The sequence below is a fragment of the Streptopelia decaocto genome, assembly GCF_964273445.1.
Source record: "Streptopelia decaocto genome assembly, chromosome: 7".
Taxonomy (NCBI): Eukaryota; Metazoa; Chordata; class Aves; order Columbiformes; family Columbidae; genus Streptopelia; species Streptopelia decaocto.
The window spans coordinates 4,465,173-4,493,031 of NC_138661.1; the positions used below are offsets into that span (position 1 = coordinate 4,465,173).

The 27,859-nt window shown below is 42.7% G+C and overlaps 2 long non-coding RNA genes across 2 annotated transcripts in view; both read left to right on the top strand.

Annotated features, from left to right (window-relative positions):
* Nucleotides 1-19,015, top strand: part of LOC309442700 — a 45,170-nt gene extending 26,155 nt beyond the window's left edge. Inside the window, exon 3 of the long non-coding RNA XR_014184655.1 lies at nucleotides 18,892-19,015. This is a non-coding gene — a long non-coding RNA (uncharacterized lncRNA). The remainder of the gene's footprint in view (nucleotides 1-18,891) is intronic.
* Nucleotides 19,016-20,448: 1,433 nt separating this feature from the next.
* Nucleotides 20,449-27,859, top strand: part of LOC309442699 — a 50,632-nt gene continuing 43,221 nt past the window's right edge. The window contains exon 1 of the long non-coding RNA XR_014184654.1: nucleotides 20,449-20,613. This is a non-coding gene — a long non-coding RNA (uncharacterized lncRNA). The remainder of the gene's footprint in view (nucleotides 20,614-27,859) is intronic.

Consider the following 27,859-nt stretch of genomic DNA (forward strand, 5'->3'; position numbering starts at 1 on the left):
GGCTGGAATGTCTTGTACTTTTACCATAGATACAGAATCAAAATGAGGTTTATTCACGGAAACTTTTGAAGAGCTACTTAGTGGAATGGTTGAAGCAGACAAATATGGTTCGGGAAAGCATTGGTGGCTTTTCCCCTGGGATTAAATATTACAAGTTTGTTGAGATGGTATTTAAAATCGGAGTTTCGTTGCTGAGATGTGACGATAACTGCAATATATTAATACATTCATATATATATATATATATATACACACATACACGGAGATGTGTATGTGTGTATGTATGAGAGAATCCCACAGTCCTGCAGTCATTGTAACTAATATTGCTTTTAGAAATGTCCACGATAACAATCTTGATGGTAAAGTTTTATATTATGCAGTGGGTTTTATATTCTGTGACAAGCCCCGGAGTAGTACCTAATTAACGAGAAACCTGACGTTGACCTGTCATGTAGAAGATTTGCATCTATTTCTACATTTTTTCCCTTTGAGTACAAAATGCACACATTTTGATAGATGTGACTGCTAAATTCTCCCCTGGTGTGAACAGACACGATGCTGTTGCCATCACTGGACTCTTGTTCTCACGCAGGTTGTAGAATTTGGGTTTTCTCTTTCTAGTAACGATCCCTGTGCTCCATCTGGCAGCCAGGACTCAGATTTCTGGCAGATCAGCTCTGAGGAGAGCTGGGACAGATACACTCTCATCGGAGCCATTGCACTTGTCACAACAGCCGTCGGGCTTTCTGAGCAGCATCTAGAGATGGTTTTTTGCCACCGATGAAAGATTTAACAGTTAGTGCAAATTGCAAATACAGAAAGCAGACTAAAACACTGCAGAAGTGATTGTGGTTTTCGATTAACAGGTGAAAAATAATGCCAGAATTTAGTGTAAAATACAAAACATAACTCTCAAGAGAAAAAGATCATGTGACTGAAAGAGTTACCTTCAGCTGTAATGTATGCATGGGGACTACTAAACTGTTTTTATTGTTGCAATTTTATGTTTTTGCATATATGGCTAAAAGTTTATGGACATTTAATTTAGCATTAGACTGCCCTATTCCCTATTTGACTTGCCATGGGTTGTTATAAAAATAAAATTATTTTGGGTTGTTTGAATACCTACGGAATTGTAGTGGTTATTAAAACACACACAGGCTGATTGACCACATGTTTATTAAGCCTGGATACTCAGGCCTTTAGAGCCCACCTGCCAATGAATATTTCACTCCAAAAGAATCAGTTAAAGTTCAACAAATTTTGCTGAGGGTTGCTCATGCAGAGGTGAGACCTGCTGGTATGCCATCCAAATGTTGAGAGCAGTCTTAGTTTGCTTCTCTAAACTGGGTTTCAGGAATGAATTATATTTGTGTTGCAGATTCAAGCAAGTGCCTTGTCCTGGAAAGCTGCTTTGCTGCCTGTGGAATCTCTGAACTCTTTAGTAAAGGGAAATTTGAAGGTTCTCTGTCATGTACCTGATGAGTTCAAACGTCTCTGTCTCCCCCACCTCCCCTCCCACCAATACCGAACTGTGGGTAAAAGAATTCAAAATAATCATTTCTATTTTGCGGTATTTGTTTAGATCAGGGGAGCCATGGCTCTTCAGCTGGAGCAATGGTTTATAAAATAAAACAGATTCTTTGAAATTCTTGCATTTAATACATGTTCGTTCTAATTTCAACTGGATAACTAATTTTTTTTATTGTGCTAATGGGCTGTTATGCATATGTGGAAGCCATTTACTACATGCCCCAGACGGAAGCAGACTCATATTTCAACTCTAGATATTTAACACTTAATAAGGTAACCACCTGCTTTTAAAGTTATTCCAACATATTTGAATTGCCTTTACGGCTCATTGTGAATACCGGTGTTATTTTTGATCTCCTGTAATGAAACAAATAACCAAAACAAATTAAGCACTAAATAAATGTAAAAAAAAAAAAAAAAAAAAATCTAACCCTCTAACTCTATTTTTCAGAAATTCAAGCAACTTTATAATAGCACCTTATAAATCACTTAGAGTTCTGTAGCTTTAAAATACTTGTTCTTCTCAACATGAGGCAGTGACACCAGGGAGTGTGTGGTGGGTGAGGGCAGGTGCCGGGCTCTGATCGCCACCCAGCACCGCCTGGTCTCTTCAATGCTGCCCAAAACCGTCTGGAACATTCCTCTCAAAACCTCAAACCAGTAGAAATGAATCTGTGCATCTGTTCCACTTTGCCCGCAAATTCTGTCATGGCTCATGAACCTGCATCTAGGGAGCATAAAGTACAAGCCAGCAACTGGCGGGAGGTGTTGCAGATGTGGCTGGAAGCCATGGACTGACTCCTCACTTTGGACCTGGCTGCTCAGGACTTCAAACAGCTCCAGGAGTCATCTCATTTCCAAGGGCTGGCGTTGCTGCAGGGACAGAATCAGGACTCTATGGTGGTTTGTGTGGGGGAAGTGTTACCTTAATGCAGCATTTCCCATTCTTCCAGTTTCCCAGAATCCCAGAATGTCAGGGACTGGAAGGGACCTCGAAGCTCATCCAGTCCAATTCCCCGGCTGGAGCAGGAACACCCAGATGAGGTTACACAGGAAGGTGTCCAGGCGGGTTGGAATGTCTGCACAGAAGGAGACTCCACAACCTCCCTGGGCAGCCTGGGCCAGCCTCTGGCACCCTCACTGAGAAGAAGTTTCTTCTCAAATTTAAGTGGAACCTTCTGTGTTCCACTTTGTACCCATTGCCCCTTGTCCTATCATTGGTTGTCACCAAGAAGAGCCTGGCTCCATCCTCCTGACACTCACCATTTCCATATTGATCACCATCAATGAGTCCCCCCTCAGTCTCCTCTTGTCCAGCTCCAGAGCCCCAGCTCCCTCAGCCTTTCCTCACATGTGAGATGCTCCACTCCCTTCAGCATCTTCGTGGCTCTGCACTGGACTCTCTCCAGCAGTGCACTCTATTCCCTCATCCAAGTCATTGATGAATATATTGAATAGTACTGCTGTTTGATTTTGATCATGAGTACACAGGACAAGAAACATGATTAATACCATATTATCAGGCTCCGAGATGCCACCCATTGCCGTGCAGTGCCAGCGAGGCTGGGGACGCTGAGGGAAGTTCTCCCTCTGGGAACAGCCACCCAGCTCTGCAGGGAGTAGCGGGCTGTCTTTTAGACCATTTCTATTTAGGCCATTTTGGTCTCTTAAAAATAACAGTGAGAACTTAAGCGAGTACTTCATGGTGAGCCAGTGTAATAGCAAGGAAACAATCTGCCTGTAGTCACTGTGGGTAGGAAGGTGCGCTGCAGCCTATGGTACCAGCTGGTGTCCTAGTGATAGGACGGGAGGAAACAGCCTCAAGTTGTGCCAGGGGAGGTTTAGATTGGATATTAGGAAAAAGTGCTTCCTGGAAAGGGTGTTGGGCATTGGAACAGGCTGCCCAGGGCAGTGGTGGAGTCACCATCCCTGGAGAGGTTTAAAAGGCGTTTAGATGAGGTTCTTAGGGACATGGTTTAGTGCTAGAGTTAGGTTCTGGTTGGACTCGATGATCCTGAGGGTCTCTTTCAACTGAAATGATTCTATGATTCCAGGTTTCTTGTTGCTGACGCTTGAAGTCCAAATGGACTCCAGTGCCATAGGCAGATGGGAAGCGAGGAAGGCATTTGTTCTTGAGGCCAGGTCATCACATGGATGTAGCGCAGACTGTTGGCTTCTCAGGGATGGTAAAAAGCATTTCTCACAGATGTTGTTCTATGAGAGCATAGTATCAATAAGGAGACAAGAAAGCTTCCAGAACGTGGATTCTCTTGATAATCTGTGAGCATGTGAACTCACTGCGAGGGAACCGCAGCGCTCCTTGGAGCGTTTCCCTCTGCCCACAAGCCCTGTCCTGCTGAGCCTCTGCTTCAGCCAGCTCCTGCTCTTCCACGTGCTAATCTTGGCGAGACACTGGGACAACTGACTGTCTGTTGTATTATCCTGGGCTGTAAACAACAGACCTGTGTCTGTGTCTACAATGTGTCATCTACAAGCACTTCAATCCAAACAGTGGCGTGAGCGCCTGTGCACCGTTGGGAGCATTTTTGTAGCGTGTTAGGCATGCTAGGGGGGCAAAGGATGGTCAGCGTGCCATATATCCCGAGCGTAGATGAGGCTTAGAGGTGTGTTGGACAAACGCAGAGCAATAGTGGCAGAAGTACTTAGTAAAGCAGCTTGAGTCATTTCGGCCACTAGTTTCTTTCTTTCAATGCAGATAAGTGAAGAGAATAGTGTTTTTTAAGAGAATGGTTCCCCTTTGAGGGAACTGGGGAATGTCAGAAGAGGTGGGTAGCAGGGACTGTCAGGGGACATTGACGACGTTAGCAGGAAAAGACTTTTGCTGCTTTGTGTGCTTCTTTTGTTTAAACTTGCACTTTTTGTATAAATCTCAGGATTTTTGTGATGTTGGAACTTGTTATCCACTTCTGGAGTGAACCAGGGCTTTTCTGCGGCAGATGAGTTATGTCAACTCATGGGTTATCTTTAGCCTTTTTGCCCTTAAAATGAAAAAGATTGAAATCTGTGTTTTGTACAATAGACATCACGAAAACAAGGAGGAAACTTGGTTCTCTTCCTGGGTTTTGGAAGAAACCTGATATGTATTAACTAGGAGTTTATTTCACTGCTGTGCCTTTCTTTAGCTGTCTGTAAAATGGGAATAACAATACTGGCCATGTTATATCAGGTGTTGTAGAATGCATGGGACAAATGAGCCAGGGAATGAGTCAGAAGCCGACTGAATCTGACAAAATCCCAACTGTATGAGGATCTGTCATCCTCTTTCATTCCCAATGCCAACTCCACGCAGAATAGTTTGAAATTCTGTTTTAATCAGGAATATGTACTTTGCAACAAACTAGCAATGGGCTAAACACATCTTCACCAGTAAGAACGTTTTTCTTGTAAGGGCAAAGAATGTACAGATTCTGTAGCATTAGCTGTTGCTTATTTTATTTTTAAACAACTCATCCTCATCTGTATTAGGGAGCAAATTATATTGAGCAGCTTGACAGTTTACATATTTTCTGTATATTCATCTTTCTAGAGAAGTCATAGCTTGAGCTTTTAAAGCAAGAGCATGTGATGTGTAGTTACAGTCTTTAATACTAAGTGGTTATCATCCCCCTCTTTCTTTTGTGGGTCATGCAGAAAACTCAAAGCAAATCCCATGTTGGGCAGTGTGAAGTTTTGTGCGGGCTGAGCGAGCAGCGGCGTGATCTCCTGTTGATAAAGCACCGAGCAAAGCAGGTGAACTGCGATGCTGCTATTTGCCTTTGCTCACCGGCAAGGTTCCTCACAAACCATCCAAAAAGCCCTTGATTAGAGTCGCTTGAAGGGATGTGATGCACCCAGAGATATACATTACATACATTATGCCTCGCTGCTTCCTCTGCCGTGTCTTCCTCTGTGTTCTGTGAACGCCGTAGGAGAGAACCCCAAGGGATGTGCTGCGAATGCTGTGTGTGCCTTGGGGCAGGAATGCTGACACAAACAAAAAGGAGATAACTTGGAAATTCTATTGCTCCGTTTATGTTATTATTGTAGTTAATGGTCTGTCAGCATTTCCATTATAAATCCCTATTTTCAGGGTTTTATAACTCAGCCGTAAAAATTCTCTCCAGGCTGAATTTGGCATGTGTGTTTTCAGCCTGAGAGCACATGTGTTGGTTTTTTTTTTTTTTTTAACAAGTTTTCTTTTTTAAAAAAATAGAACTGCATTCACAATTTTTAAGATATAGAATTGCCAAAAACAAACAGAAAAAAAAGGCAACAAAAAATAGGTGATTGGTTACAGATGCTTTCTTTGCACTCATATAACTCAAAAATTGCTGAGTTATTTCAGCTGTAATTGTGGGTGTGTGTAAGGTTAAAATGGTGGATTTAGTACTGTTCCTTTCTTTATGGTGTTGGTATTTGACAAGCAAATAGAAAACAGACCCCGATACTGTATACACTCACATATAAGCTGACCCGTGTGTAAACTGACCTCCCAAGCCCCACGCTCCCCCTGTCTAGGCCAGATTGTTTCAATGTCAGCAAGGGGTGGGGATGCAGGGAGCGGGGGACAAAATGTTCAATTTTGGTGCGTTTCTCTTCCTTTATTCCATTGCTTCCAATAGGCCCATGCTGATCTGCAGCCGCAGAATCCACATCGACCAGGTGGTGTTATTAATAAAAAGCTACAATAGACACATGTTCCCACACATTCTGAGTCTCAGCTTTGTCCATCTTGTTTACAGAGGGACTGCCCTCTGTCTGCAACTCACTGCAGAGAAGTTTACACAAAGATGAGTGTAAACCACATGTTTTACGCTGAAAAGAAAAGAAACAAGGGGGAAGACCAAGGGATTATGTCTGAATTCTTTGCTGTCTGCACACACAGACTTCTCCTCATCTCCCCACAATACCTGCGGTTCTCCAGTTGCCCTCATTGACCAGTGCTAGAACAGAAAAGGGTGACCAGCATCCAGAGAAATTTTATTTTTTCACTTCCCCAAATTAATTTGCTTCCAAATGAAATGATTGCCTCAAGAGCTGACTCCAATAAAGTCCATAGATATTTTTATTTGATTTATTTTTGCACATAGAGTGCTCTCTGCATAATGTTTTATTGTGCGTAAGATCAGAACATGGCATGTCCTCCCAAGAATGACCAGTTTCTTTCACACTTAAAGAAAGTGGGCAAGAAACGGCAGCAATCCTTTGCCATAGTGATTCCTGCTGTTACTGCACTTTGGCATTGTATAAACATCGATGTCTATAAAAGTGATTGTGGAATCCTATAATCTGCTTTGATTTTTTTGCGTCTTATCAGATATATCTTTTTGTAAGTATCCAATTCTTTAAATTTTTGCTATCCATACTGAATTTTTTCCACGATGCTTTTAACAACCTGTGATATATAACATCCCATCATATCTTAAACATTCCTTTACATCAGTATGAAAGGTCATGTACTTGGGCTGTTTTTCATTTCATGAACATCTGGGCTTATGAGATTAACAGAACAGTATACCGTTGCCTTCTTTTTGGTCTCTTTTATTAATAACTTGTGAATAACACTTGTCTTCTACCATGTGGATTATACTTCTGTTGGGGCAATTTCCTCACTATGATAATGGCTGCTGGTTAACCCCTTACAGCCGCTGCTGTTACCAGCTCAAATGCATTTCTTTATATGTTCGAGTGGATAGTCCTGTATGTTTTCATGGGGTGGGAACAGTTCATTTGCCTAAACCCGGACACCTAACACCATCTGACGTGTTGTAAGGTGTCACAGGTCTCCTCTGAATCCTTAGTCGCATCTTGTTGTGCAGATGTCTCAGATTCTGTAAGGTATTTTCAGTGTCATCAGGTGCCTATGTTTCTATTAGAAACTTATTTCTATATTTGTGGTGAGCACAGTCAGGAATTGGGGTCCTCCCACAGTGCAATGTAGGGTTGGTAAAACCATGGAACAGGGACAAGAGTTGTTCAAAGTGTGTGCCAATTAAGACTTTATCTGGGCATGTGATGGTTTTATATTCTGCATAGACACACCTTTGTTGCAGCCAGCCATACGGGACATGAAAGCTGCTCTATAACCACTTAAAAGGCTAAAAGTAGCTTTTCTATGCATAGATATGTGATCATTTTCAAGTTGTGGAAGAGCTAACAGCGACTTTTTGTGTTGTTCCCTAGCAATGGTGTCAGCCTCTCATTGCCTGCTGTGGAAGGTGTGAGAAAATGGGTTGTAAAGCTCTCACTGCTGCGGGAGTGAGTGACCTTCATCCAGAGATTCGGACGGGTGGTTCGACAGGAGAAGGGCTGGGGCAGAGCTACCATCTCCATGCCTTTGGTTGTGTAACATGTGAGGGACTTTGAAGAAATTCCTGCTTCCCATCTCTGTCGGGCCAAGTGTTTTCTTTTCCTTCCGTAACCTATACAGCAGACTTTTAGATAGTCTCTTACATATACCATCTTATACTCTTGCTGTCATCACTATCCGTGTTTCCTCTGTGCAGCCGTTTTCATCTTTACAAACAAACATGCATTTAGGTCTTAGTCTACAAGTAGGTCCTACTTGGAGCATTTGTCTTTTGGGAAAGGCACTTATTTTATGTCAGGCAGTCACAACACTCAGTGGCCTCATTGTTTGTGATCTCCTGCATTTCCTCCTGCTTCAGTTCAGTCAGAACTTGGGCAAACTTGTAGGGGATGCATAGCAATTATTTGCACAGAAAACTCATGTGGGGGAAAGTTTCAATAATTGCAGCTGTCTTTTAATGGAGTTTAAGTATCAGAAGTGTGGAGGAGTTGGTTCTACACCTGCGGACAGACACATTAAACGGAGAACTACAGACTTGGAGATTAAAAGTCTCGATAGTAGGTCACCAATCTTTTAAGCCCTTATTTGTTCTTGTTTGTGCATTTATTGTGTGTTTTGCCTACTGTGTTGTATCTACCATAGCAATTTCGTGGGTTTTGGCCACAAGATGGCATCTGATTTCATAATCTTCTTTTAAAATATCACTTTTTTGGTTTTTTTTCTGTCTTGATGGAGTAACGCCCAGTTTTCTAGCAGCAAATTATAACCTACTTTCCTTCTGCCTTAGGGAATGCCTTCAGGAGCAAATGCAGTATGATTTTCCACGGCATTCTTGGTTTCTAATAGCTGGAACCGTCAGCAGAGGTGATGGGCTCGGTGACACTTGCTGTGAATCCTCTGCTGTGTAACCCCCATTCTCAACCCTTCCAGGGTGTAACTGCTGCCTCTGTTGTGATTGTTGCCTGGTAAATGAGAACTGACACAAAAGTTTCAGCTCATTTCTCTTGTGAAGTGATCCAAAAAGTCCCTTGAAGTTGTTAGAAAAACTCTCATTGGCATAAAGGAAACTTTTAACCTGGCCTCTGCTTACGAGTTTTAATTCCAGCTAAGCTTCTGAAAGTTACAGCTAGTGTGTTTGCTCCTTTCTGCTTCAGGGCATCTCCCATGTCCATGTATTTGGGGAAGGAGGAGCAGTCAAGTTTGAAGGACAAGCCGGCGATCGAGCAGACGCTTCTCTGGGCAGGCTGGGAATTCTGCCTGTGCAATTGCGGGAGAAATGAGTGACTGTGATTTATCGGGGGATCGGCCCTACAGCTAACCCAACAACAGTCGGTTCTTAGAAGCTTCTAGAACAGAAGGTGGATCTTAATTTGTAAAGGGAGAACTAAATGATTAAAAAAATATTCAAATCAGTGTGGCTTAACTGTGTGTGCTAATCAGAATGCAGATGACGTGCTGCTTGGAAACTACTGAATGATGTGAAATAATGCAATTCACCTTTTTTGAAGTAACTTTAGCAAATAACATAATTGTGAATTGCTACAGAATATTTTATCACAGGAGACCTTCCACCAACTTAAGAAAGCAAAAAGTGAAGATTATTTGAAGAGCTTAGACAGATTCATAGAGTTCAGGTGCAACCCTGGCCCAGAAACCCCACGTCCCTTTGATTGCTGGAAGCCAGTGGAGTTCAGTCAGATGAAATGTACAGTATTTGGCCTAAGTCTGATATTCCTCCTTCAATATCTGCTACTGTCCCTCTTCTCCTCTTCCCAGAGACCAGGCTAAACCCGGTAGGTGTTAGTTCTGACCCAGTGGGCAGTTTCTAAGCTGTTTCTTCTGTGCTTAAATGCTGAGCTGCTTATCTTCAATTTTAATTGACGGCTATCACGCTGTTTTAGGTTTTTGGAAGCATGTGTGTAAAAACACTCTTCCATTCATAGTCACATAGACCATATCCTCTGCACTGGACAGTGACAGAAATAATTTCCTCTCTGTTTTGCAACAAATTATTGAAATACTAACTGTAGCACCTGCGTTCCTTGGCTCATCAAACAAAACAATACTAGAAGGTGCCAAATGCACTTTAATTTTTTTAAATAACAATCCCGTAGGATTGTTCCAATCCACCAGGAAGGGCTGTAGAGACTCTTCCCAGATTAAAGGCCATGGGGTAGGAACCTTGTTCAGCCGGGGTGGCGGAGGCGATACAGGTGGTACTGGGCAAGGAGGCAGGGACCAGTGCACAGGCAGTGTGAGACTGTAGACACCAAATAGTTCAGCATCCTTGTTACTGCTGAACTCGTGGATCAAGAAAAATGGTAGATTTACGTCTGTAGTATGGTCATCCTGGATGAAATGTAGATGAAGCAGTAGATGCTCACAAGAGAGAGGCCAGCACCAGGCAATGTGATAAAGGCTGGAGCAGCAAAAAAGATTTTTAAATAAGAAGTTCAGCAAAGAGTGGAACAGTTGACCATGGTCTCTGTGTGGATGTGTCTCGTGGTTAGATGTTCTGATTGAATCTTTTCTGTCTTTGGGGCAGACCAAAGGCTCTTTGCTCTGGGGGATCCTGATCGCTGCTGAGGGCTGAGCTTGGCACATGGGGTTTCCATCAGTGTGGGATGCACCGCTGGCCTCTCTCTACTATAATATAACGGAGGAGAGGTACCTGCTTTTAAAAATGTAGAAGTCTTTAATTTATCTGAAGCCTCTACCTCTCAGTCCAGTCACATATGGCTGAAATTGGCAAGTGGGGATGTTTGTGGAGGGGACAGACAAACAGACACTGCATGATCTGGGCTAAACCCTCTGTTTTTCACATTGGGTTTTAATACAAGCTCTGTTAACTTTCTTAAGTGGCTCTTTCTGTAGATACTTACCCTAACACCTCAGAGACTTGTCTTTACACCTACAAAATTCCTTGGAGGCAAGGAAGGGTTACTGTCTTATTTTTCACTTGAACAACTGGAACACAAAGGAATCTTGACCAAGATGACAAAGCTATTTAAATATTTAATTCCTAATAGGAACTTACAGCTCTGTAAAAATAGTACCCTGAGTGACCTGGATGCAAGAAATTTGCCCAAGACGATGCTGAAATGGTGTCACAGAGCAGTGAGGCTTGACTTCCCACCACCCGATTGCACTCTGTTCAACAGGCTACGAAGATGCTGAGGGGTCTGGAGCATCTTTCTGATGAGGAGACACTGAGAGAGCTGGGGCTGTTGAGCTGGAGAAGAGGAGCTGAGAGGGATCGGATCAATGGGATCAATATCTCAGGGATGGGTGTCAAAGGATGGACCAGACTCTGTTCAGTGGTGCCCAACACCAGGGTGAGGGGCAACGGGCACAGACTGAAACACAGGAGGGTCCATCTGAACATGAGGAGAAACTTGTTTGCTGGGAGGTGCCAGAGCCTGGCCCAGGCTGCCCAGAGCGGGTGTGGAGTCTCCTTCTCTGAGACATTCAAACCCCCTGGACCCACCTGTGTGATCTGCTCTGTGACCCTGTGTGAGCAGGGGGGTCGGACTGGATGATCTCCAGTGGTTCCTTCAACCCCAACCACTCTGTGGTTCCTCTGGATGGAGAGAGATGCTGTGCTGGGGCAGGGGCTTAGTGCCACCCCAGCTGTATCGGCACAGCTGCTCCTGTGAGCCCTGTTTCAGACTAAAGGAGTAGGGCTAGTTTAAGTGATGCAAACAGCAGGCTTTCACTAATTTTGTGTGTGATACAGTGCTTCCAGGAACAATTTTCCTCGGAAACTAACAGGGCTGAAGGCTGTCCCATTTTCCACAGGTATTGCTGGATCCGGGAGAGGATGTTTGTAGTGTAAGTAACTTTACACATTTCCATTCAGCCTGAACACTCTGTGGTTGGAGAGTCAAAAAAAAGCTGCTGTTAGCAGAATTTGCTCCAGTGCTGAGGCTTTGCTTGAGGAACTCAGTGGTGTGTATTGGTGAAGTGTGCTTCGGGTAATCATTTGCCTCTTGGTACACCTGACAGTATGAAAGCTCTTTTTTCTGTGAATGCTGAAGAGCAGATTTTCAAACAGCATACACCTAGTCTAGAGCATATTCCAGCTAACAATTTATTTTTTAAAAATACTGATTCCGTTACTGATTCTCTGTCTTTTTTTTTGGTATGGAGATGTTTCAAACTCTTCCACTCGAGGTCCGAAGGAAAAAGCTTATTGCAACAGTAAGGAGCTAAGGACAGCTATCCACCGACACCTCCATTTCCAGCTTTTCACATCTGGTTAAGTGCATTATGACATTTTTGCTTTTATGTATGAATCATTAACTATTGGCTGTGACCAGTAGGAAAAAGAGACAGCAATTTTCTTGTGCTTATCCATATTCTTATATAGAAAGGGGGTAATATTTTTTTAAAATATGCTGAGTGCTTCTGTTGCATCTCTTGTCTAAGTACCTTCAAGTTCTCTGCAAATTGTGATCAGATCAGTTGTATGTTGCATGACGAGACTATTATTATAAAAGAATAAGGGGGAGTGTGAGATCAGCTTCCATTTCTTTTATGAATCCAGAGACAAGCACATATTCCTTTCCTGCTGAGCAATGAGAAATTCTTGTTTTATTCTGATCAGCTTCAAAAGCGAAGTGGAACTACAGTTTATCAATAGTCCTGTTTTTCTGTTAATGTGCTCAAAGTGGGTTTTATTTGGCAATTACGCTTTTTTTAGCAGAACGGGAGTCTTCAAACAGCCTTTCCCCATCTAAGCAGGATAGTAAGTGGAGAAGGAGGTTGTTCCTCTATTAATCTCCTGCATGGCTCAGTAAAAGCTCTGTCAGTCTCTTGTGTATCTACATCAAATAGGAAAAACTTTTATACCTTCTAGTTCTCACTTCTGTACTTCAGTCCCAGTCCCAGATTTCCTTTTCTGTCAGCTGCTGCCTTTGTTCCCTTTGATGAACGGTTGTGTGACCCAGTGAGATTTGAGCTGCATATTTGTGCTTTGTTGTCTCACCTGCTCTTGTTTTGACAGCTCAGAATGGGCGAACGAAGCAGACCAGAAGCTTTCTGGAAAGGCTCAAACTTCAGAAACCTGCAGTGCAGCTCGGCAGTGGTACAGTGACCGCTGAGCTGCTCGGCAAGGCCACATGTCCCCGGAGGCTGAGGGATTGCTGGGCACTCTGAAGGGACACTAAGGTACAGCAACCCTGTCTGTGTGTCCGACAGGCTCCCTGGGCCACCGACACTTTCTGCCTCCAGCATGCTTAGTGACATCCACTCCAAACGAGCTTCTGCAGAAACCTGTAGGTTTTGTGAAGGCAGCAAATCTTATTCCTTCTACAAGGAAAAAAAAAGGCATTTTGGGGTGTTGGAGGGGAGTTTAATACATAGGTTAAAACACTGTGTCTCAGTAACATTAGTTGTGAGTCAGTTCAAGGGATACTGGCTGGTTGGCACTATTTCTAGAAGGAGCATTTTCCACTGAGCCTGTGATTCCATAGCAGTTTAAGCCAAAATAAATCGGTGTACTATTGCTACCTCTAACCTCTACTTGCACATTCCCCCTCCTGTCTCCTCCCCTCTCCTTTCTGTGCACGGTCAGCGTGGATGAGGCTGTTCCCTGCGTGCTGGGGTTTGCAGGCTGGAATGGCAGAGATGCTGCATTTCTCTAACACCCAAGAAACAGTCTCACCACCTGGCCAAAAAATTCTGGAAACTTGTGGCCTGCCTGAATCAAATAAATGGGTAGTCTAAGATGGAAAGTGGGGAAGATACTATTGAGTATTCACAGTATCACAGTATCACAGTATGTTTGGGATTGGAAGGGACCTCAAAAGATCATCTAGTCCAATCCCCCTGCTGGAGCAGGAACACCTAGGTGAGGTCGCACAGGAACATGTCCAGGCGGGTTTTGAATGTCTCCAGAGAAGGAGACTCCACAACTTCCCTGGGCAGCCTGTTCCAGTGCTCTGTCACCCTCACTGAGAAGAAGTTTCTTCTCAAATTTAAGTGGAACCTCTTGTGTTCCAGCTTGATCCCATTACCCCTTGTCCTATCATTGTTTGCCACCGAGAAGAGCCTGGCTCCATCCCCATGGCACTCACCCTTTATATATTTATAAACATTAATAAGGTCCCCCCTTAGTCTCCTCTTCTCCAAACTAAAGAGACCCAGCTCCCTCAGCCTTTCTTCATAAGGGAGGTGCTCTACTCCCTTAATCATCTTCGTTGCCCTACGCTGGACCCTCTCCAGCAGTTCCCTGTCCTTCTTGAACTGAGGGGCCCAGAACTGGACACAATATTCCAGATGTGGTCTCACCAGGGTGGAGTAGAGGGGAAGGAGAACCTCTCTGACCTACTGACCACTCCCCTTCTAATACACCCCAGGATGCCATTGGCCTTCCTGGCCACAAGGGCACAGTGCTGGCTCATGGTCATCCTGTTGTCCACCAGGACCCCCAGGTCCCTTTCCCCTACACTGCTCTCTAATATGTGATCTCCCAACGTATACTGGAACCTGGGGTTGTTCCTGCCCAGATGCAGGACTCTACACTTGCCCTTGTTAAATTTCATTAAATTTATTATTCCCAGTTCTACCGCTAATTTACACTCTTTCTGACCTTTGGCAAAACAATTGAATTTGTGGATGTCCGAACTGTACAATGGAGTTATCAATACATTTGATCCTGTAGGAAACTTGCACGGTGCTGCTCTGTGTGTGCCGAGACGCTTGAGATCCTTGAACAGAAAGTTCTCCACCCATCTGAATTGCTATAATTATGACTTTGTTAGTTGCGTATTTGTAAACACGGGGCAAGAAGTCTGGGGAAATACCATAAATCAAAAACTCTGGAAAAACATGAAAAAGAATATTTAGTTCCTCTCACTCTGAAGTTTGTAAATCTCAGAGTCCATATTAGGAAAAAATATTCTGCTGCATTATGTCACTTTTCAGACTATGGCTAGTGCCACTTTGTCCCCATGTAGAAAATACTGAGATCAGAATAAAAGATTGCTTATAATTACATCCACCTTCATTCTTTTCTTGAGGGGAAAACCAGAATGTCCCAGGGAACCCAGAGCATTAACGTGTCTGTGCTCTGCTGCACAAGGTTAGTTCAAAACTGAAAATCTGTGAGGTTCAGTATAGAAAAATAAACTGATAAGAGGAGCCCAGGCCAAGCACTTCTGCTGCTCCCAGCTGCTGGAGTTTATCAGGGACTAAACTCCAGACTTGGCTCTGTGACCCTCATGAGAGAAGTCGAACAGGTTACCAGTAATGAAAACACTCAGAAAAATTGGTATTGTTTCACATTTTAATGTTTATGTTCTTGCACATGGGCGATCAGGGAGTTTCCATCGGCAGCACTGCTGGAAGAGCAGGTTGACAAAGAGCTGAGTATTATCCTGAGGATAAATGAGTTAACCCATCACCGCAAACACTGTGCTGGCGGATTTTAGTGCAATTAGCTCCACAAATACCAAGACATGCAGTCTGCAACCAGACTAAAAGGTCTCCTAAACAATTAGGGGACCACGGCCCCATGGACCCCTGTCATGCACATTAATGTCACTGCCCTTAGCACAGGGTATGTGTGTGCTTTGATGCCAGGGGAATCCAGAGTTTGACGGCCCCATAAACCTCGTACCATTTTTGGTCCCAGCTCCCACGACTCAGTGGCATTTTATTTACTACACCTCATAAGGTTTAGTCAATAAACACGTACAGGTTGGAGAGAAGGTCTAGTGTGAGCTTAATTACCTCAACTCTCTGCCTTCTCTTTTGTTATGTACATCATGGATACTTGACAGCATTAACATTCCTGGAATTGTATCTGCCATCCTTTGTAAAAGGATTGAATACTACGCATTAGTTCGGGCTCGTGGGGCATTTGTGTCTCCAACAACAGCTTAATTATGGACATTGTTTACTAATCAGTATTAAATTGACAGACTATGAGGGCTAATCTGGAGATTAACACAATAGCTTGTTTTCATTTTGTTCTTCTAGCAGTTTATTGAATGCAAGATTTAAAACAAGACCCTTTTGTGAGCCTTACCTTCCACATCACAGCTTGTGTGAGTTTAAAGATCTGGAGATTTCCTTACTGTAACTTAGAGTTTGAGCACATTTTGCTTAATATATAAAAACTATCATAAAAACCCCATGTACTGGGTACTGCTGGATGTTAAAGCAATATAGGGTGTCCTTCTGTAGGATCAGCAGTTCACAAATCTTCAGTCTCGTTTAGGCCTTCTGTTTGTTCTGTTTTCACAAGCTGCACCGAGTATCATCACTCAAACAAATACCAACAGACCCCAAGCCCCAAGTAGTAATTTGCGTGGTGAGAAGATCTGATGTCACTGTGTGCAAAGTCATTCAGTGAAAGCTGTGGGTGCTTCTGGGACATCTGTTTTGCCCATACAAATTATTAAACTCCCTGCTAATTTTGATTTACCTGTGAGTGATTTCTGGTTTTGGCCACGAAAGCTGCCCAGAAGCTGAATGTCTGTTTGTGTAAGCAGGTGCCCATTTGATTATGAGGAATATAAGGGTTTGTTTAGGGAGGAACACCCATCATGTGAAAGAGTCTTCTGCATGTTTTGTATCTGTCCATCGTGTCTGACTGCAGCACTTGTGATTTACAATAATGACAGTGACCTGGCATATCATGTTCACATCTATACTCAGCTCTGATTTTTCAAATTGCTGAAAGTACCTTGGGATTTGTAGCCTGGGAAACTTTGCTTCTTGATGGATTGCTTAGCTGATTAAGTAGAAATGAATGAAAACTCAGTAATCATGAGATAATCTTTTCCTATTCTCTGGTTTTCTGAAAAAGTGATGTACAGTAGGAGGAGGTGGTGCTACACTGTACTTCACAGCAACAGTGACTGTGGAAAACGGCTCAAACAACCAGAAACAAGCGGAAAGGGCTGTCACTACCCTCTGTCCCAGACACGGCAATTTCATACGCAAGGTTTAATGACAATGTGGCACTCCAAATTACACTATGGAGCAGCAGTTATTTTACTTGTGGCAAGACAAGGTGGCAAATATTCCTGCGCTGAAATACCCAGCAGAGTGTCTCTGAAGTTGGCGCTCTTCTGCTCCATGCACTTCGCATGCTGGAAGTAATTAGTATAAAAACCCTAATCTTTTTTTGCATCCGAGCCACGCGGTATAATCCAGTCTTTCAGAAGGCTAAGTCAGTATTTCTGAGCTCACTTGGATTTAATGTAAACAATAAAGGGCTAATTCAATAAAATGGCTTTGACCCATCAAAATCTCCTTTTGGGAGCTGTACTGTAGGCTTGGAGCCCACATGGTGTGTCGTGCATGCAGAAATCTTCAAACCTGCCGGGTTTGGAGAATAGCTGACAGTGCAGATGTACCAGCCCCAAGGAGAGCCAGTTGTTAGAGATTTTGCACCTTGCTTTTTGGGGTCATATTCATTCATTCTTAGAGAACTTGTTTGTCAAATACGATATGACAGCTTTTCCGATTTATTCACAGGCCTTAGAAAAAACAAAGGAAGAAAAGGAAAAGAAAACCAAACAGAAAGACAATTAGCTAGGACGAAAAGAGCAACTGATTTTTTTTCGTTCTTCAATTTTTGTGTTTAAGATTCTTCAGAGTGTAGGTTTCAGCAAACTTTGAATATTTCATCTGTCTCCAGCAAAAAAATCGCAAGAATGCTGTTAAAAATTAAGGCATCCAAAACGCATTTGTTGGCTTCTGAAAATTGAAGCCAGAGGTTTCTGAACATTTGGGCTCACAGACTCTGAAAAGTCTCTCAGAGGAGACTCTCGCATAGTGAGTTTAAGACCGTGGCAAATAGGTTGTCTTTTATTACTATGCTGCAGACTCCTTAAAACTTGTCTGTTGATCACAGCTTGAAATTCAGTAATGAAGGTAAGTGACTGGTTATTGTAGCAAAGTCAAGTTTTACTTAAGTTTTACTTTTGCTCCTTGCTCCTTATTTCCTCAAAGGGTTGCTCTTTCACATAGGAGCAGCAGGCTTTTAGAAATAGATTTAGATTGGCTTCATACATGTGAATGTACATCCATAAACCATATATTTTGACTATTTTGTGCAAAGGTTAACAACTCCGATCTCTCCATCCACCTTTTTTGCAGTTGCTCGTATTCAAGTCCTTTTTAAGCAACAGTCTTGAAAGGGTGAGCACTAGAATGTTTTCATGGGACTCTTGGGAAGCTGATAAAGTTTGCTAGTTAATCCAATAAAGCTAAGTCTGTTGCATCAGACCACATCAGTCAGATCAGTTTACACTCTGGCTTTTAAAGCGGGTCTTTGTTTATTTTCTTAAAGAAGTACCTGCTACCTGTACATAGGCACTCAGGGCAGAAGGGACCACCCCACTGATCATCTGTTTCTAACCCTGTTTCCATAGACCATGAGGTGTTTTCTGGAAGCTGGATTAAAGTGTTAAACTAGAACTGTATCTGGTCTTGCTTAAAGGCTAAGAAGAACAAAGTCAGCCAAATCCTGTACTAAGATGTTCCAATATTTAATAATGCTTATTACAAGGAAATTACTTTTTTATTTTAGAGTTGAATTAATCAGTCTCCACTGATTTTATCAGCTCCAGGATTTTATACTTTTGTTAGATCAAGACATTCCTGGTTGTCAAGTCTCCTCTCCATGTATTAAGCTCAATATACTGAACTCCTTAAGCCTCACACTATAAGCTTTCCTTTTCAAGATCTCAATATTTTTTGTAACCTTACTTGGAATACTTGAGGAATAGTCAAACCTTCTTCAAGGAATGTGCATCAAAACCGACTGGCAACTCTAATAGATGTCTCATCTGTGTACAGAGGTGGTGTTGCATCTCTGCTTCCACTTCATAGACATCTTATGGTCAAATGAACTTTTTTTATGCCACAGCATCTCAGAGGTTTGTGTGTGTCCATTGCCACTGGAATCCTTACTGCTGTCCAAGTCAATCTCCAATCCTGCTGGCAAAACCTACATGTTATGTTTCAATATGTTTTAAAATGGCCGAGTGATCCATCCATGATAATACAGTTTTTCTTTCTCTCCATTACAGACAAAGGCTTGCAAGCGGGTTATCTCCTACCCTGATGACAACTGAATGGTTGCGTGTCACTGCTCACTTCATCATTTGGAAGCATTCAGTGCGTTCCTGTGCGATCTCTGACAGCCTAACAGGTAAGTGTCTTGGAAAAAAATTGAGCGCTCTCTTTTTTCTCCTTTCTTTACATAAGATGTAAATAGTGATTTTAACATTCAGGTTAATTGACTTATCCCCAAGTTTCAACCATATAATTATTTATTCTTCAAGGAGAGAAGGAAAGAAAAGAAGGTCTCTGACACCTCCTTTTTACTACTTCTCCTCCTAATACAACACAGAGGTTTTTAAGCTTAGTCTCTCTCAGATCACAATACCTTAAAATGCCTTTAGACATTGTCTTCTAGGTCTAGCTGTGCCAGTTTTAGATATTATTATGCTTAGCTATTCTTGACCACTAGAATGTAAAGATTTCTTCTTCCCCAGATTAAATCAGAGTGTGTGTCTGCAACAGTTTTAATCTCTCTAAACAAAAGCTACCTCAGTATCAGACTCACCACTGCTTTTCCTACTCCCTTCTTCCCACAAACTATAGTAGTCATCAGACTCTTTAGTGAGGCAGCTTGAGGAAGGCAAAACCATTGAAAATTACTTTTTCTTAGAGTTAAGATGCAATCACATTCGTTTCCTTTTATAATTTAGGGAGAAATCTCTAGAGAGTAATTCAGACCACCTAAATTCTGATTTCCCTCCTCTCCTCTTAGGAAATCTGAGGATAAAGTTATATGATACAGTTGAGCTGATCTAACATCTTGACCTTCTGTTGAAAGAGGTAGTTCTGCTCCTCCCTACTTCCTGCTATCCAGTCCTGCCACTCTTTTTCAGCAGCTAAATAGCTGTCTTGTGTAACTGCACCCCAATCCAGCTCACCCTGCAGGTAGATGAGCACCAGATGTGGCACGAGAGAGGGTGAACCAGCCTTTTAGTCCGCGTTAGGAAATGCCTGATCTCTTGCTGGCTGAGCTGTGGTTTTGTAACCCGCAGCAAAGGAGCGGTGACACATTGCTAGGCCAGATAATGCCTTGAATCGCAGTGCTATTTGCTGATTGAACCCTTGTCCAATTACATACACATTTAGGCATCTGAAGCATCATTATCTCATTTTCAAACGCCATTTACACAGTTTGATAAGAGATTTTTAGCCTATCTTTCAGGAGGCTGTTAATCCTCTGTGTGAGACTAAACCCCTGTTCTCTGTAAAAGTTGTTCCACTGCTCAAAAAAAAATTCCCCTCCTTCGCTGCTTACTTAATGAGCTAAACTTTCACTTACTGTTCTTTTCCTTGCTTGGAAAGTTTTCTGAAAAGATAATTAAAAACCCTTTTCTGCAGTCTGTCAAGAGCTCTGGGCTGGTGCCTGGTGTGTAATATCATGGATGTCAATGTGGATTGTAACCAAAGAAGTCCTTCCTGAACTTGGAATCTTCCATGTTCGTTGTGATAATATGTGGCCTTCATTCCTGGAAAACTACTAGCTTTTCTCTTGTCTGTCTTTTGTCTCTTGCAGGTCATCTTAATCGGTTTCTGTCACGGAGTTCTCAGACAGGACTGTCTATCGACTTTGGCAAGCTGAGGGTTGTGTCTTGGACCTCTGAAGTCTGTCTGGTTTGAGCCAGTGGCAATTCTCAATGGATTCCTCCAGCTTCTTGCAAGTTGGTCTCTTCATATGTCTACAGTGTCAGGTACAATTAAATACACTCAGGGGTAAAGATTTTGGGTTTCCTCCTTGCTGTGACATATATTCAGTCATCTTTTGTTTTCTTGTCTGCTTTTCTTGTGATTCCTCTGGGAGAGTGTGGGAGTCCCTGTGGAGTGATTTGGACCAGTCTGTTGAGAAAAGATGTTTCTCTCAGTCATAAACTTTCTCCTGCACCTGAGCTTGTACCTCATAAAAGCAAATATATGTCTTTTTTTGAGAGAAGAACTGAAATTGGGCACATCCAGTGTAGTGGCATAGAGCTGAAAACCCTCTGTCCATCTGCATTGCTGATGGGAACCTGCACCAGAAAGCAAAGCCTCAAGCTCAGCTCTGGGAATATTCTCAGAAATTCCACTTTCAGTCATTGCTTTTCCCAGTTTGTATTCCCTCAGCACCATCCCCTTGGCAAGGGTTACAAATAACCTTAGGAAATCAAAGTCAGAACCTACAGCACTTCCTTGTACCTGATGCAAACTACTCCAGAATCCTAAAAGCAATCCCCCAAACCCCAACAGACCCTGAGGATGGGTTTATGTGGTCTCCATATGTGATACTGAAGGCATGGACATCGTGGAACTCAGCCCACTGCCAGCTCAGACCAGGACTCCTGAATCGTGGCTGTTTGCACGTGCCATGAGGAGTCAGGAGTCGAAATGTTGGTTTCTAGAGGACAGGCCTATATGTCTTTGTTTCCTGCTTTTCTCAAAGCTAGATCTGTGCTCAGATGGAGTGAAACCTGCTTCAGTTACTGCCAGGCATAGAGATGCAAGTAGCCATCAGGCTTTTTATTGGGCTTCCTCACCGTTGCTCCGCCTTGTGCTTCAGCAAAGGAAGCGTTAAGAGAGGAAAGTAACTGGCCCACGTTAATTAGAGACTTATCTTCTGCTTTTCCAAGGGACAGACTATCAGTTGATAATTACAATGTGTCACTAACCTCCAGTTGCTTCTGATGCTGCTGCTTGGTGAGCTAATGAGGGAGAGAGGATGAGCTGTGGGAAGAGTCTGTTCTGAGCGGAGTCTTTACTTCGCTCTGGAGTTCAAACTGTGAGAATCATAGAATCATTTCAGAAGAGACCCTCAGGATCATCAAGTCCAACCATAACCTAAGGTTGGGTTTTACAACAATAATACTGATATATGTTCTTATGACATTCTGTGAATTACTTTTTCTCACGATTTAGTGTTAGATAAGCTACTAATGCTACATTTAACTAATACACATTGCAGCACGTGCTTGTCTTTGCTTCAGAGCGGAAGGAGGTCTGTTCCCATCCTTTTTTTCTGTGTGTGTGCAGATGACCTGCTCCACCTCATTAGCTCTGCGGTGCTGGTTGGTGTGCTGGGAAAGCTGATCCTGTAAGATCCGCCCGGCTGAAAGGGATGAAGAGCGGCTGCCCTGACAGAGCTGCCATCTCTGCTTCCTACACGGGAATTCGATGAAGGATGCGACGGAGCATCCCTTGTTAGGCATTCAGTGAAATGAATAAGAATGTTCTAGCTCAGATTTTTTTAAATCACATATATGCATATAATATTAATCCATATTCTATAATCAACAGTTCAGGTCCTGATTTGGGTTAAAGAGAATGACCTTACTGTCTCTATGACATTTGAAAATGCCAGCTGCTGAGTCATTTCAGATATTTTCTTAAGAACACAATGCACAGCTAGATCCTATGATCAGCCCCCTGAAGGAAATATAAGTGAAGTGCTGTGTCCTTTAGTCTTGTAGAATTACACATTTAAAAGACTTTTGATTCTTAAAAAACCTCTTTTATAGCTGGATTAAAAATACCCCTTTTCTAAAAGCTAATGTCGATAACTATCTAACCAGTCAACTAAAATGCTACATTAACATTTTATTGGAATTCTCTGATCGACCTCAGCTCTGAAAAACTGATATTTGAATAAAGTGTTATTACAATTCAAAACACTTTGGTGAATTTTACCAGATACCGTGGTTTAAACATATGTATCATATCTCTTCTGACGTCAGTGAGATTTGAGTATGTACTCAAAGGCACTGCAATATTTTGCTGAACAGGGATGTTCTAAAGTGTGTCCTTAAATTAAAAATATTTGTAGTCCTTAAAAACCTATATTAGTTAAATATCTTTGATCAGTGTCTGTTAGGGTTGATTTGGGATCACTTGGTACCATTAGAAGGGAGAAACACATTTGGTAGAGATCCAGAGCACCGAGTTTCAGGGTGAAGTGAACTTCTTGTGTGTAAAGCGGTTATTAAGTCTCAGAGAGATTTGTACTGGGAATGCTGTTGGCATAGTGATAACTATCAAACTGAATGGAGTCTTGGAAAGAACAACACTTGATAACAGCTGTGTTTGCATTAAACATTTTTAGAGTTCGGTTCAGAGCAGTTCTGCACCATATATGTAGAATTTTTATGCAGAATTTGCATACAGAAAGCATGGAATGCTCTTCTCTGGGTAAATTATTTGCTTCTGCTATTTATGACACTCCCCCCCACTTCCCCTGGGCACACGTGGCTGTGAGGATGTGAGTTAGTAGAGAAAACAGGTGTGCCTGGTCAGAAGAGCAGAACGCTTGCATTCACGGGAAAAGCAGGATTTTTGTTTCGGCCGAGATGTATAACGCAGTCCTCCCTCTGGGTCCATCCGCGCTGACCTTTTGGCAAGACTGAATTCAGGCACAGATACCATGGCCCGTATTTTCCTCATCTAATGGAGATGCTTTAATGCTGTCCTTATTAGGCAAAAGATTTAAGTACAGTCTTAAGTTAGGAACATTGCACTAGGCTTACTCTCTCCTCTGAGGACAAGAGGTTCCTCTAGATGGTACTTCAGGTCTTCTATACATCGAGCCATCTTCTCTCTCACTAGGAAGGTGCACGATAAGACTGAACGGGTCCAACAGCTCATTTCAGGTGAAGGACACAGTCTCACTCCTCTTCCTCTCCCTTCTTCCCAACTATGTGGATAGTTTTCCTCTGGGGCAGCAGGTCTCATGCTTGTCTGACTGCAGAGTAGATGCTGAACCAACTCATCAATCTGGAAGAAAATTACCCTTTTTCTTTGATCAGGTGGAGCAAAAACTTTCCTGCAGGCTGAGTGAATCACATCAGGGGTCAGGGGAGTGCCAGGGAATAAAGAATATTGCGACGTGAAGGATTCTTCCCTTCCGGCAGACTTGCCTCGGAAATTTCTCTGACGTTGTGTTTTCCAAAAGGCCAAAGATCACAGCACAACACTCCACAGTCTGTGAATGTCACATCATGTTATCCCTGGATTTGGATTTGGAGATGGAAGAATTGCAGACATATGGTTTGTTTGGAGTTCTTCTAGACAGGGGTGTTTTTCCATGGGCCTCAAAACAACTGAAGGTGAAGCTCCCAGAGCTGTGCAAGTCCCTGTTCCCAGGACAGCAAAACCTAAATGTGTTGGAATTTGGCTGAAACAGTGCAACTAGTATTCTATTTTCCTGCAAGAGATACCTTCTGACTTCACCAGCTGTGTTAAGTACGTGAATTTTACATGTCATGTGAAAGGTAGTATCTCTGTCAGCGCCTGCCATTAATACCATTTTGGGTCATCTGCTCTGCAGTGATTTAGACTGTAGGATGCAGCTACTGGCTCAGCAGTATCACTTGCAGCAGTTTAGATGTTCTTCAGAGGTTGCTGCCCAAAATACTGACCTGATCCTGCCTGACCTGCATAGCTCATGAAATCTGATGGAATTTCTTAAAGGTACCAGGACTGATTTCACCTGTGTCTGTGGTGACTGTACCATTTTTCTTTCCTTATGAGGGAGAGGTGCAATGAGTAATAGCAGGCATCATTAATTCTTTTGGTATTTTTGCTTCTCTGTCATATGAAACAGAATTTTGTCTTCAATAAAACTGGTTTTGATGGTTTTAAACCCCGTTCAACCATTAAAATAGTGTGAGCCAAGTGGAAACCATCGGAAAACTGTGAATGATCACAGATGCTTGTTCTCCTGCAGGTGGTTGGTGAGGACAGTGCTTGAATGTCCAGAGGTCCTTGTGTTGATTGTTCCTGTTCTTATCAACAAGAGATTCAGTCTATGTTATTTCTTTTGTCTTCCTTCAGTGCCATGTAGGGTTGGAGGTGGTGGTCTAATGTCCCTAGAGCTGAGACATTCTCTGTTCCATATGGCTGAGCACTGGTATATAATCAGATTTCATTTGTGGAGCAAGAGTAAACTTATCTTCCATGTTCCTCCTTTGTATGCAACCTCTAAAAGGCTTCATTGTTTTAAAAGAAAGATTCTGGGCTAAAGGCGAGCTGTGCAGTTTTGGAAACATCTTTTTTGATTTTTTTTGTCCAGGCTAAGAACAGCATTCATCTCTTAAGGCTACATTTCATGTCTGGGGGGGCAGCCTGTGTTCCCATGGTCTGAAAGGGCTGGAGTGTCTATGGGGTAGGACCTCCCCACTCTCAGTGTCCCCTTGTGCTTTCCAAGTGCTCAGCATTCCTTACAAATTACAGTCTTTTGTGGTACAGAATACCGTACTATTTTAACCAATTGGAGGGGTGGTGGTGCTGGGGGGGCGGAATATAATAGGCTGAGACGTATTTTCTTACTGTGCTAGATGGTTTGTTTAGGCTTCCGTCCTGCAACAGGGTCTGAGGACATGGACCTTTACAGGCCCGGTGGGACTCTCTCTGAATAGAAAAGGTCTCCTCTACTATCACATCCTTAAGTGTGTAAAATCCACTGTCAGCTGTAGCGCCTCCATATACTTAAACTGATTAAACACTATAAAGGAAAGGAGCTAACAGATCTAAATCCCAGACTACCAACAGTTACTGAGCAGTAGGCAGGTACTAGTGTTCATTTCAGGTGGTAGTATGGTTTTTAAATCCCAGATTGCTTGAATCCAATCAGAAATGTGAAAAGAACACTCAAGAAAATAGCTTCTGAGATGAAAAACATTTAAGTTTACACTAGAGAGACAATAAGCAAATTATTGACTTTAGGAATCCCATTTTCAGGTGGCTGTGAAAAGTGTCAGGAGAAGGGTCCAGAGATCAAAAGGAGACAAAAATGTTAAGAGAGCTTCCTGAAAACAAGAATGTGGCAGCGGGAGACTTGTTAGAGCCACGTAGGGTGAAGCATGGAGCACAGAGACCAGAGACGTACATACTCTATAAGATAATCTAAAGAGATCGGCCCTCCTTGCTTAAAGCAAAAGAGCTGAGATCTGACAGTAAGCACCAGTGAGCCCTGGGGAATGACTAAACAGCTGTATTGCATATCTTGTTTTTAAGATTTGTTTTGTCAGAATAGTTTGGTTATAAGATCTGCCCAGATTCTGCAGATCTAAGCTTTTCACACAGACAGTGGTAGAAAACGAATAGCATCTTTGGAGCAGAGTATTTTTAGTGAGAACATGAGTCTGTGCTGAAAAATCGTCTGTGGATCTAATATTATTTTTCTAACTTAAAAAAATTATTATCTCCCACACCCAATTTTTCAAAACTACGGTGAGGTCTCACAGCTTTGCCCACAATTCATATATCCATCTATCTCTTCATCCGCACAAATCCATCATGAATTGTAAATTTAAGCACGCACTCAGGTGAGTGACATTTGTTGAACATGTGGTGCGATAGGACAGCAGTACATGGGGTGATTTCAGGAATCCGTCAAGAATAAATATTATTGATGATAAAACATGCTGAATATGCAGCCGGCATATATGCAATAGGAAACAGCATTGCCTTTGTTTTTGCTGTTCTATTTATTTCATTCATTTTCATCCATAATAAGTCTTCACAAATATAGGATTTATTCTGAAGAAATCACTGCAGAGTTCCTTCCTTTTAGGGGAAGAGCAGGCTCCTTAGGGTAAGAACGTATTAGAGGTAGGAGAAAGTAACTGGGGTGTTTCCTGAAGGTGATACTGATTTGGGAGTTGAAAGAAGAAAAGAATTTGCTGCAGTCTTGTGAGAAACAAACACCCATTGGAATAATCCAAATTAATAAACCCTCTCTTTTACACTATTAAGAAGTTTCTTCCTACATTCTTAATGTACTACATTTCCTGATACTAATGATATGGGTACGTGTTTCCTCAAATGTGCCATTCTCGTTACACTTACTATTCAATAAAATCTCATTTCTCCCCTTAAGATGCAAAGGAACACAAAGAACAAGAAACAATTCTATTTTGTTGTATCCCAAGTAATTTAATAAAATAGTAAGTAAGGTTTTACCTCTGACTTCTGACAAGTTCCTTGGCGTAAAAAGTCCATTTAACAGCTGTGCTACCAACATGAGCTCAAAATATCTCCATGTTTTCTGAGCTCTACCTCAGCAATGGCTCTAAATCACTTCCCACCCACCTTTGGCCTTCACTGTGCCCTTGTGGCCAGGAAGGTCAATGGTACCTGGGGTGGATTAAAAGGGGGGTGGTCAGTAGGTCAGAGAGGTTCTCCTGCCCCTCTACTCTGCCCTGGGGAGACCACATCTGGAATCTTGTGTCCAGTTGTGGCCCCTCAGTTCCAGCAGGACAGGGAACTGCTGGAGAGAGTCCAGCGCAGCCACCAAGATGCTGAAGGGAGTGGAGCATCTCCCGTGTGAGGAAAGGCTGAGGGAGCTGGGGCTCTGGAGCTGGACAAGAGGAGACTGAGGGGTGACCTCATTAATGTTTACAGATATATAAAGGGGGAGTGTCAGGAGGATGGAGCCAGGCTCTTCTCGATGACAACCAATGATAGGACAAGGGGCAATGGGTACAAACTGGAACACAGGAGGTTCCACTTAAATTTGAGAAGAAACTTCTTCCTGGTGGGGGTGGCAGAGCCTGGCCCAGGCTGCCCAGGGGGGTTGTGGAGTCTCCTTCTGTGCAGACATTCCAACCCGCCTGGACACCTTCCTGTGTAACCTCATCTGGGTGTTCCTGCTCCATGGGGGGATTGCACTGGATGAGCTTTCCAGGTCCCTTCCAATCCCTGACATTCTGTGATTCTGTGATTCAGCTGCTACATGTGCACAAGTACAGTCAAGTGCAAAGAGCTCAGAACTGCTTCCCATGTTTGGGCACAGTTTGGGAGAGCCAGGATGGCAGGACTTAGGGGATGTGTTAATCAAAGGTTAAATAATTGTGTCTTGTGAGGTTTCTCGTGGTTTGCAGAAGTCTGTCTGGTGTAGCTGTTCTCACCTGCTAAACTCCACAGAGATAAACAACTTTCTAATCATTATTCTGCAGATTCTCTTGTCTCCAG